The sequence below is a fragment of the Narcine bancroftii genome, chromosome 3 (genome assembly GCF_036971445.1).
Source record: "Narcine bancroftii isolate sNarBan1 chromosome 3, sNarBan1.hap1, whole genome shotgun sequence".
NCBI classification, from domain to species: domain Eukaryota; kingdom Metazoa; phylum Chordata; class Chondrichthyes; order Torpediniformes; family Narcinidae; genus Narcine; species Narcine bancroftii.
The window spans coordinates 29,946,260-29,958,631 of record NC_091471.1 but is presented as its reverse complement, the minus strand read 5'-3'; the positions used below and the strand labels follow the sequence as shown (position 1 = coordinate 29,958,631).

Genomic DNA, 12,372 nt, shown 5'->3' with positions numbered 1-12,372 from the left:
CTTCTTTGACTTGGGTTTTTATGGTCTGCTGTTGAATGACATAAATAATTGAATTTATTCATGTGGATTTGTACTAATTTATTCCTTGAAAATGTTTCCACAATTTTGGCTGTTATTTTCCCAAAAGATTTGCAGACCTTTCACATTTTTACACTTGCTTCCTGGTTTGCTGTCTGACTATTTTAAATTGTTGTCAGATTCATGGGCAGCTTTGATATCACTTTGGTTTGACCCTACAGATGTTTATAGAAGCACAATTCACTTTAAGGGAAATCTCATGTGACAGAATCTGCTGAAGCAATGTGAGCAGGTTTCAACTGAACTCAGAAGTAACTGACAGAACTTGGGCAATGGAAGTATTAAACCATTGCCTCCTGATTCTTGATACCAACAAGGGCACCTGGAACAAATAGGTCTGCAAAACTGCTGGAAAGATGTAACCAGATCGCAGAGCACTGATGTTTTTTTAAAATTTGGTTAGCTTGCTTCTCATTTTGAGTAATTTTCTGTGCACATTATTCTTGGTATCATGGGTGTTGCAATGAATTGAATGAAGTGACAGGCCCAGCCTTCTGCACTGTAAAATGGCTCCGCTAATTAAAACTGGGAGCAAAGTTGCCAAACTGTGTGACCTTAAATGGACCAGAGCAGCCATTAAATTGGAAATGCTATCTGTTGTACTCATTGAATGTTGTCTTCCAGCTGCATTTCAGGCTCACATCCAGCTGTTAAAGCTGATAAAACTGTTTGGGCAAGGAAGACAAATAATGCAGCCAATATTGGAACAATGAATCTTTCCAGTGCCTTTATGGCAATGGTGTGAAGACTTGTATTTAATCTTGGAACACTATATTTATCTTTAATTGCTTAGAGGCAGAACTAATTTTTAAGCGAAGGACTGGTCCTGAAGTTGCTGGGAAATAATGGCATTTATTTTAATAAAATACTTTATACAAAAAGGGTACCATTTAATAAGATAGTATGGATAGTTACATAAACAAAATAAGATTCTGTATACACTAACATAAATTGTAAATCATAGATAATTGATATTCTAAATAGTATATAGCTTTTTAGAGGGGGAAAGCCTCTAAGAATATAAAAAAGAAAATAGTATGAGAAAAACTCAGTCCCCTTAACCGCATTGCCAGATGCTATATTTGACTAGTATTAAAAGAAAATGAAGGAGAAAAAAAATACAAGGAATGTGGAAAAGAATCAAGTCAAATTATTTCATTACATTGTAGTAAAATAATAATAATGCAAGATAGTGAGTCATAAATGACCTCCATAACTTCTGGAATCTTATTTCTGAATTATTAATTGAATAATGAATATTTTCCATGTTCAAACTGGACATGATGTCACAACAACTACTGATCATGAGTAGGCGGGGCAGCATCCTTCCATTTAAGAAAATCGCGCGCCTCACCAAAAGAGAGGCGAGAGAAATGTGCGATTCTGGACCAAAGAGGGCATTTTCTGATAATGATATTGAACGTACCTGTTCTGAGCCCTCAATCTTGAGACTTTCAATCCTGTCAGTTATGTGTCTACAAGTACTCTCGGTTTGTGGAAATTGTCCTGTATCAAGGACCAATTTCCTTTTTTTTAAGAAGGGGTTTAACTGTTAATTATAATTTTGGACAGTGGGACTGCCCCCCCCCCCCCCCCCCCCCCCATGTAAGGATATGTTTTCAGTAAGCAAAACAATTTAAAGTTATTTTGTAAATTATGCACAACTTGTTCTGAGAAGTAAATTCATAATTTTACAAAGGATTTCCAAAGCACAAGCACACTTCTTATTAAGTGGAGAAATGTATCAATGAGTTGATGAATATTGTCTGTTGTAGAACAGAGGCATGGAGTAAGTTGCATCTTCATTGCTGTAACTCCTAACTAATCCTTCTGCCTTCCAAATTTTTTTTATTTATCTTGTTGATTATCTGCAAGGCATGTTTCACAATTGCAGAAACAGTAGATTTTGTGATGGTGTTCACTTTGATCAAGTTGAATGGAGAGGGTATTGGAGTCAAAATCAGATTATCACATCACATTGTTTCTCATGATCATACCAGGAGGATGGACAAAGAGTAAGAGTTAAGAAGTTCACCAGATGGCATCAACATTGACCTCCAATTTACAGTAATCTCTGTTTCCTACCCTTTTTCCCTCTCTCTCTGTTCCTTTCATTCCTCCTCCCTTCTTTGTCTGCCCTTTTCTTCCTCCTCCCGTTCCTTCTTTCTCCTCCCTGGCCCTCTCGACTTGCCTGTCAACCAAACATTTCTTCCTCTGGCTTCCCAGCTCCTTTGTTTCTTTCCATAATCTTCTGTCCTCTCCCATCTTCCTTAGCCCTCTGCCTTTTTCTTCTATTAACTAGCTTTTTGCATATTCCTGTATCTTTCTCTCCCATGTATCCTCTTATCCCGTACCTTTTTATTTTTGCTTGTCATCTACCTTGCTAGTCCTAATTAAAGATTTTGGCGTCCAACATTGACTTTCCGTTGCCTTGCATGGATACTGCCTGATTTGCTAAGTTCCTCCAGCATTTTGCATTGCTCCAGTTTTCATCATCTGCAGTCTTGTTTGTTTCAGAAATTTAACTGCAATTCAACAAATCCCTTGAACAGCTTATTTGGATTAGCAATTCAAATATTTTTATATATATATATATAAGTTTTGAACTTTGGATATTAGTTAGAAATTTAAACTATTAAACTCTGTGAGAAAAAGTAACGTCATGGACAGTGAATATCAATGAATAGATAGTTTGCTCAGTGGCCAAGAGGATTGTGATGAATGCATGCTGTTTTCTGGGCAGGAGATTTGACTTGAGTTTTGACTACTTTTTGAGAAAAAAATTGCATTTCATATTCTTTTTAAATAGCAACAAAAATGTATTTAAATGTTTGAAAATGGTTGAGTTTGACTTCAGTATGATATTCCTGTTAGATATGACAATCAATCTCTCTTGCAAGCAGTATGTTCACCCATTATTGAACTGCCAGCTCCATAGCATAATAAATAGCTTGCATGCTTGTGCTTAATCCAGACTGACACCTGATGTATAAGGAAGGAGTTGCTGATTGATTTCTCATTTTGTAGTATTTCCCCTTTAAGTGAGGTGAGCAGTAGTGGAAGTGGTAGAGCTAGCTGTCTGACCAAACCGGAGAAACAGTAGATTTATTTTTGTTAGAAAATATTTACTGGTTCATGAATTTTTCTGCTTGATGCTTTTGTTTGAACAGCAGAACCATGAGTGATTATTCTTTGACTTGGTTATTAGTAGTGGTAATACCTCATCGCTGCAGTACAGGTGGCTAACCTTTTAACCGAGATTCTGAGCACCAGCAACCTCCAAAACAGGCACATTTTTTTCAGTAGATGACATCTGTTCATCAAGTAACGTTTTATACATAAGTAACATTAATTTCCTGTAATGAATTAGCATACTTATCTCCAGAATTGTCGTTCACACAGGCAGGGCATTTACACTAACTAAATAAGGTTGAGTTGCGGTGATTTCAGAGGTTGGACGTTTGAAGTGGGATAGGTCGAATGAAATATAATTGAGTTTTAAAAATGTTCTGCAAATATTCCCTGTTTTCAGAGGGAAATTCCTCTCTTTGGTGGAAAAGTGAATCTTGGTTCCCCAGCATCCGGTGGGAAAGAAGTAGGTGGCTGGCTCAATGCGGGATCAATGGCCATGTCCCTTACACATAATCCCCCACACAGCTGGAATTGCTCTGTGTATCCTTGGCTCTGATAGAGCGGTTCCAGCTGTGTGAGGAATTATGGGGAACGAAGATGGCCGTAGCTCCTGCATTGAGCCGTCACTGCTTGCTTCTCGCCGCGAGCCAGTGCGGTGCTCCGGTGAACTGACGGCACTGTACCCCTGCTGCCGCACTGGGAGTTAGATGTGAGGGGGGGGGTCGATGGATGGACAGTGGGGGCTAGGAGCGAGGCATTTAATTAGGGACCGCCATTTTAAAATTATTCTGAAATACCGAAGATTTCGAACATTGGCAGGTGTCCTGACCTGATAATCCTGGATAAAAAAATAGACACCTGTATTGTGGAATGAAAACAGTGGAGTCCTTAAAACGCTTAGACCTAAGTGTGCTTGACATTTACAGGTAAGTATTCTAAACAGCTTAAGGAAACATTTTATTTATTCTTTATAAAATTAATTAATTTACATGCCAATGTGAACTCTTTTAAAGACTGCATAAAACTTGTTGAACAATGGCATGAATTAAAATTGTAGGCAACATGATTTGGTCATGCAATCAACGTGGGTTAAGGCACTTCATAGTTTTAATTTAAATAGGAGAATTGTGGATTCCTTGTGCTTATTCTTCACACTGTTCCTCAGGCCTCGCTGGGTTTGGTGTCTCTGGCTTTGTGGTTGTTTGTTAGCAGACCGATTCATGAAATGTGACTGAATCTTGCATGGTGAGTTTTGAGGATTGTTTCCAGACCACCCTGATGAATTTTGACAGCTTGGCAACTTCTAAAAGTAGTTTCGGGTATAAACCATTTTAAAATTAAAATATTTATTAAACACTGTAAATAAATTAAAATTGATGTAGAGTAAAATCAAGGAAACAAACTACGTGGCCCAGCTGTTCTGTGCTTTGTATAAAATAAAGCAACTTGGATTCAATTTTTTAAAAATAGAAGCAACGAAGCTAAAATTAAAAAGGATACAGTCATATGGTTCTAAGTTTCTGGACTAGTAGTTGGAGCTTTGGACCATAGATTCATGCTCATGACTTCAAATCCAGCTCTGACAGCTGTGGAATTTAAATTCGCATAATTAGGTGAATCTGCAATTGAAAAGTAATGGTCTGTCTCAATTATGATATTAAAACTACTGGTTTACTAAAGATATTTTCGGAAAGAATAGGTGCCTTTACTCCCTCTGGTTGATGTGTGTCATCTTAGTTTTGGGGGCGAAAAAATTCTGGTGATAACCCAGTGACGTCCAGAGAAAGTAAGTAAAAATAATATATCAGAAAACATTGATTCAAAAAATGGCAGCTGTTACTGTTTTAAACTTGAGAGGCAAGGAAGTAAGAACCAGCTGGTTGGAAAATTAAGCATTAAAACATGTAAAATTGTGTTTGGGATCAGTCCATTTCAGTGTTTACTTCTGTATGAGGAAGCAATTTTAATTACATGTATCCGCATTTCCTGATTTTTTTTTCCTTTCAGCTCTATTTCCATTTGAGAAAATGAATTTGAAAAGGGTAACTTTCTGTGAGTTGATCAGGTGGCATCTGTGAGGAGAAATATGAAGTGAAGGTTTTGGATCAATAACCATTCAGCAGAAGTGGGAATACACAGGAAACAAAGTAAGGAATAAATGGAACAAGAAATGGTAACATAGAAAAAGCAGCACTGTTATGGCTGAACTAATAATAAAAAAAAAGTGTTGTAAATCGGGAGTTTCCCCCACTCGCCAAGGCAAATAGCGCCTTTGGAAGACTACACAAAAGAGTCTGGAAAAACAACCAACTGAAAAACCTCACAAAGATAAGCGTATACAGAGCCGTTGTCATACCCACACTCCTGTTCGGCTCCGAATCATGGGTCCTCTACCGGCACCACCTACGGCTCCTAGAACGCTTCCACCAGCGTTGTCTCCGCTCCATCCTCAACATCCATTGGAGCGCTCACACCCCTAACGTCGAGGTACTCGAGATGGCAGAGGTCGACAGCATCGAGTCCACGCTGCTGAAGATCCAGCTGCGCTGGATGGGTCACGTCTCCAGAATGGAGGACCATCGCCTTCCCAAGATCGTATTATATGGCGAGCTCTCCACTGGCCACCGTGACAGAGGTGCACCAAAGAAAAGGTACAAGGACTGCCTAAAGAAATCTCTTGGTGCCTGCCACATTGACCACCGCCAGTGGGCTGATAACGCCTCAAACCGTGCATCTTGGCGCCTCACAGTTTGGCGGGCAGCAGCCTCCTTTGAAGAAGACCGCAGAGCCCACCTCACTGACAAAAGGCAAAGGAGGAAAAACCCAACACCCAACCCCAACCAACCAATTTTCCCTTGCAACCGCTGCAATCGTGTCTGCCTGTCCCGCATCGGACTGGTCAGCCACAAACGAGCCTGCAGCTGACGTGGACTTTTTACCCCCTCCATAAATCTTCGTCCGCGAAGCCAAGCCAAAGAATTGAACCTTGTTGGAACAATTAGAGGAGACAGAAGGTGGAGTAGAAGTTGGGCGGGGGGAGTCATGACAGATGATGAGAAGCTCACGTAGATGTTCAATCTCTGCTTTCACCTAAACTAAGTTTGATCATGTTGTAATCATCAAATAGTGTATTTGAAAGGTGTGTAATTAAGCTGATTTGGGAAGAGCCCTTAATGGTCGTGCCCTTGGGCACTGACTTCCATGATTGGTAAATCCTTTGAATTTCTGAGATGCACAAAATGACTGGGGGGGTTGGCGGTTAGTGCGTGGGGGGGGGGGTGGTGAGAGCTACAATTTGAATTTGACTATATCGAGAAGAAGGGAGACACTGCATTGGAGTATAGTGATGAGTGAGTGATCTCTTGGGAGGTGATATTTACATTTTGTTATCCAGAGATGCTTGAAAACCTTTCAAAATGGATGGAGAGCTCTTGAGGGAAAGGAGCATTTATCTCTGATCCAAAATGACTGAAACACAACATGGAGCTCGTAGAAATAATAGCCTGCGGTGGTGCACATCACTAACGGCAGGCAAACCAGCTCTGCGTGTTATGGTCACGGCAGCGGAGCAGCCATGTCAAGATGGCGCCGTTGGGGTCATCTTTTCCATCAGTCGGTCCGCATGCGCTTGGGGCAATGTCAAGACTTTGTTTCCGGCGTGAGGGCAGGACTTGCCTGTAGCTTTATAAGGCGCAGCATGGGAAGTTTCAATGAACAATTGGAGTGCAAATGAGCCCACTGACTACTGGTCTCGTTCTTTCCAACTCCATTTAGCTGCTGCTACATTTGTGACCCCGACAGTCCAAATGCCTCTGGACTCAACAGTATGGACGCTGCAGCAGTCAGTGCAGTTGCCCTCAAACTCCCGACTTTCTGGACGCTTCGCCCACGCACTTGGTTTGGACAGGCAGAGGTACAGTTCCAGATAAAGTAATTACCTCAGACTCCATCAAGTACTACCATGTCGTCAGCTCCCTGGACCAAAAAACTGCAGCTAGAGTGGACGTCCTCGAACAGAACCCACTAGAGGAAGGTAAATGCTCTGTGTTGAAGCACCTATGGACTCTCCAGACGAGCAGCTGAGCACATGCACCTGGACGGCCTATGGGACAGAATGCCATCTGCCCTCATGGACAAAATGGCAGAGGGCCACAGGCCCTGCCTCATGTTTGAACAGGCATTCTTAGAACAGATGCCTGATGACATCCAGCTGCTGCTAGCAGATGTGGATTTCAGCGACCCTTTCTCTCCCCCCCCCCCCCCCCCATCCTCTGCAAGGTTGCAGCGACGGTGCACCCAAAGGGAGAACGAATCCACCATGAATCAGCTGACATGCTCCCAGACAGAGCAGCGGCCCAAAACTCAAACAAGCAGGAATCAGCAATGCCCTTGTAAACCAGCAAAGGGAGCAGAGGCGCGGTGGTATTCGTACCACCAGCGTTGGGGAGCAGAAACCCGTAAATGCAAGCAGCCCTGCATGTTTCTGGGAAACGCCGAGGCCAGCGCTGGCCATGCAAACAGCCTACTGCATGTAACAGACGAGACCATGGGCCGCCATTTCCTTGTCAATATGGGGGCAGAGCTCAGCCACTAGAAACCTGACCATGCAAGCCCACCCTATGGGTGGCCAACAACACCGCCATAAAGACCTTTGGCATGCGACGAGTGCTGATATGCCTTTGGCGATGAGACCTTCCACTGGGATTTCTCACAAGCCACGGTGGAGAAACCACTCCTTGGCGCAGACCTCCTCTCAAGTTCACAGCCTGCTCGTGGACCTCAAAGCTTAACGCCTGGTGCATGCCCAGATGATCCAGCTTGCTGTCACCAGCGTGTGGAACCAGCAAATGGCCACAGTCACCACCCCACCGAAAAGTACAGCTGCATTTTGAGTGAATTTCCCTCCATCCTTCACCCCCTGTTCACATCCATGATGCCGATGTACGGTGTGCAACACCACATCTTGACACAGAGTTGTGTTCTTCCACAACCTCCCCTGTGAAGGCTAGACTCCTTCCATCAGACAAGCTGCAGCTGGCCAAGGAGGAGTTCAAATGTATGGATGAACTGGGGATCATCTGCAGGTCTGACAGCCCATGGGCCTCCTCTCTGCACATGGTACCAAAGGCCACAGGGGAGGCCCATGGGCCTCCCCTCTGCACATGGTACATAGGGCCACAGGGGGCTGGTGAATTTGCGGGGACTACCGGTGCCTCAACAATTCAACTACCCCGGACCGTACCCAGTCCTGCATATACAGATGGCATGAGGCTACCACCAAACTCCCACCCATCCAGACGACATCTGGAAGACAGCTATCATCACGCCCTTTGGACTCTTTGACTTCCACGCATGGCTTTCAGACTTAAAAACGCAGCGCAGTCCTTCCAGTGACTCATGGATGCAGTGGGCAGAGATCTGGACTTTGTTTTCATCTACCTGGACAACATTGCCATCGCCAGCAGGAACCACCAGGAACACCCTACGCAAACTCTGCTCCTGCCTGGCTGACTTCAGCCTCACGGTCAACCCAGCAAAGTGCCAGTTCTGGAGGAGGTGCTCAATTTTCTAGGCCACAGAGTCACCAGGGACCGAACGACACCATTGCCAGAGAAGGTGGAGGCCATTCAGCAGTTTGCAAGACCCAACACACTCAAGGGCCTTCAGGAATTTGTCGGCATGGTCCTCTTTATACCCGTTGCAGCACAAATCATGCGCCCCCTCTTTCCCATGATGACCTCCAAACCGAAAGACTTGGCCTGGAGTGAGGAGGCAACCACTGCTTTCGAAAGAACCAAGGAAGCCCTAGCCCATAACCATGTCATTGGCCCACCCTAGAATGGACATTCTCACTCCCTGACAGTCAGCGCATTGGCCACAGCGATGGGAGCACACTCAAAACAGCTGGTCAGCAGACATTGGAGGCCACTGACCTTCTTCAGCTGGCATTTTATGCCTCCTCGGCCGAGTTTGTGTACAGAGCCCCTTTGACCCTCCCTGGAGAATTCCTCCCTGCCACCAACGGTACAGACACAGGAGGGGCAGCACTGAAAAACTGAGGGACAAGTTGGGATCCCTCACCCCACGGCCGCCACCCTCACCCCACGGCCGTCACCCTCACCCCACGGCCGCCACCCTCACCCCACGGCCGCCACCCTCACCCCACGGCCGCCACCCTCACCCCACGGCCGCCACCCTCACCCCACGGCCGCCACCCTCACCCCACGGCCGCCACCCTCACCCCACGGCCGCCACCCTCACCCCACGGCCGCCACCCTCACCCCACGGCCGCCACCCTCACCCCACGGCCGCCACCCTCACCCCACGGCCGCCACCCTCACCCCACGGCCGCCACCCTCACCCCACGGCCGCCACCCTCACCCCACGGCCGCCACCCTCACCCCACGGCCGCCACCCTCATCCCACCTCTGTGCCTGAAGACTAAAAGACAACTGACTGTGTTAGTTCACCGAGGTGCGCACTGCCTCCCCCTCCCACGGACCCCCACCCAACTAAGTGACCCTACAAGGTGGTTCGCAGGAGCGGCAACACATTCACAATAGACATTGGGGGCAGGGAGGAACTGTTTACAGCCAACTTCCTGAAGCCTGCACATCTCGACCTCAGCCAGCTGGTTGCTTTACAGTAAGCCAAGCGTAGGAGCAGGCCCCCCAAGGCAAGACCAACACAGGACTTGGGGGCACAGCACACTATTGCCAGTTCTGGCGGGGGTGGGGGGTGGTGTGTGGCAGTGCCCATCACTGACGGCAGGTGAACCAGCTCCACATGTTACAGTCGCGGCAGCGGTCAAGATGGTGATGCTGGCATCATCTTTTCCGCTGGATGGGTCGGGCCTGCTTGCATGCTGGGCAATGTCATGACATTGTTTTTGGCACGAGGGTGGGACTTGCCTGTAGCCTTATAAGGCGCAGCGTGGGAAGTTTTTAAAAAAAAAACTGGAGTGCAAATGAGCCCACCGACTACTGGTCTCGTTCGACCCAACTCCGTTTAGCTGCCACTGCAAGCCCCTTTTCAACTGGCATCCCAGTTAATTGGCTGTACGTTGTCCTACGATAGGAAGCCCTTTGTGCCATTTCCACTGGGTCATCCTTAACTGGGATACAACTCATTCCTGGGGATCAGAATGTTCTACTTTCAACTGGAAACGGTTGACTTTCTCCTGTCCCTTTTCCACTGGTTGTGGTGGTTAATCTCTGGTATGAAATGATGTCATTTGACGCCAGCGTGCTGACAGTTTTCTTTTTCCACTGGATCCTGTCCCAGTTAATTTCTGGGACAAGGTGCCAGTGAAAAAGGGGCTAAAGTTTGAAAAAATGGATGTTATGTGTAATTTTGGCACTAGTTTATTTTCAAGTTCAGCAATTCACGAAAAATATAGCAGGCTTTTGTTTAAATTACTGCAGTTTTCTCTCGTGCTCCTACCCAGATTGACTATTTGGAGCAAGGTTTGGGTCATAAGAACAAATACAATGTACAGATGCAATGAAAGAGTTATTTGCTCCATTTTTTAGATGATTTACTGTATATGGTAAACTCCCATTCAATATCTTTCCAGGTACATAAAACAAAACATATGACACAATGAGAGAGAAAAATATGTACAATAAAAGAGGGAAAATGTCTAGTGCCGACAGATCTTCTTTGGTGATCTTGAAGTTGTGTGATGATGATGTGTGGAGGTTCGGAAGCTTGATGACTGTTGGAAAGAAACTATTGAGCCTAGTAATTATCACCTGTGACATTGACCAAATAACTAAACATTTTCTGTTGATTGAGGGATAAACATCGAAAGTTGGAGAGTTTAACATTGGGATATTGAAACTTGTGGCAGTCTACAAGTTTGGATACCTTTCTTCAGAAGGTAGCAGTGAGAGAGCATGTTGCCAGGACTTTGAGGCAGTGCCTCTTGGTCATGGTTCAGAGGCCAGGAGGCTATTGCCATGATAGATTTGGCTATGGCTGTCATTTTCTGCAGCTTCTTTCATTTTGGATTTCCAAGCCTGGCAAAACAAGGTGGTTGGTTTGCCACCATACCAGGTTCTCAATCGCCATTCTATTTTCTCACTCCATATATTCTTTCTTTCTTATTTTTCTTTGGCTTGGCTTCGCGGACGAAGATTTACGGAGGGGTAATGTCCACGTCAGCTGCAGGCTCGTTTGTGGCTGACAAGTCTGATGTGGGACAGGCAGGCACGGTTGCAGCAGTTGCAAGGGAAAATTGGTGGGTTGGGTGTTGGGTTTTTCCTCCTTTGTCTTTTGTCAGTGAGGTGGGCTCTGCGGTCTTCTTCAAAGGAGGTTGCTGCCCACCGAACTGTGAGGCGCCAAGATGCACGGTTGAAGGCGATGTCAGCCCACTGGCGGTGGTCAATGTGGCAGGCACCAAGAGATTTCTTTAAGCAGTCCTTGTACTTCTTCTTTGGTGCACCTCTGTCTCGGTGGTCAGTGGAGAGCTCGCCATAGAACATGATCTTGGGAAGGCGATGGTCCTCCATTCTGGAGACGTGACCCACCCAGCGCAGTTGGGTCTTCAACAGCATGGATTCAATGCTTGTGGACTCTGCCAGTTCGAGTACTTCGATGTTGGTGATGAAGTCATTCCAATGAATGTTGAGGATGGAGCGGAGACAGCGCTGGTGGAAGCGTTCTCGGAGCCGTAGGTGATGCCGGTAGAGGACCCATGATTCGGAGCCGAACAGGAGCGTGGGTATGACAACGGCTCTGTGTACTCTAATCTTTGTGTTTCTTCAGGTGGTTGTTTTTCCAGACTCTTTTGTGTAGTCTTCCAAAGGCGCTATTTGCCTTGGCGAGTCTGTTGTCTATCTCTTTGTCGATCCTTGCATCTGATGAAATGGTGCAGCCGAGATAGGTAAACTGGTTGACCGTTTTGAGTTTTGTGTGCCCGATGGAGATGTGGGAGGGCTGGTAGTCATGGTGGGGAGCTGGCTGATGGAGGACCTCAGTTTTCTTCAGGCTGACTTCCAGGCCAAACATTTTGACAGTTTCCGCAAAACAGGACTTCATGCGCTGGAGAGCTGGCTCTGAATGGGCAACTAAAGCGGCATCGTCTGCAAAGAGTAGTTCACGGACAAGTTGCTCTTGTGTCTTGGTGTGAGCTTGCAGGCGCCTCAGATTGAAGAGACT

At 45.7% G+C, this 12,372-nt stretch overlaps 1 protein-coding gene across 15 annotated transcripts in view; it reads left to right on the top strand.

Annotated features, from left to right (window-relative positions):
- Positions 1-12,372, top strand: part of ctbp1 (C-terminal binding protein 1) — a 424,680-nt gene that overhangs the window by 172,191 nt on the left and 240,117 nt on the right. Inside the window, exon 1 of one of the 15 annotated variants that reach the window (XM_069923692.1) lies at positions 5,220-5,357. The exons of 13 other annotated variants lie outside the window; for them this stretch is intronic. The gene's annotated coding sequence lies outside the window, so the exon portion shown is untranslated. Of the gene's footprint in view, positions 1-5,219; positions 5,358-12,372 lie in introns of those variants that run through there. One more of the 15 variants, XM_069923700.1, reaches the window with a different exon arrangement.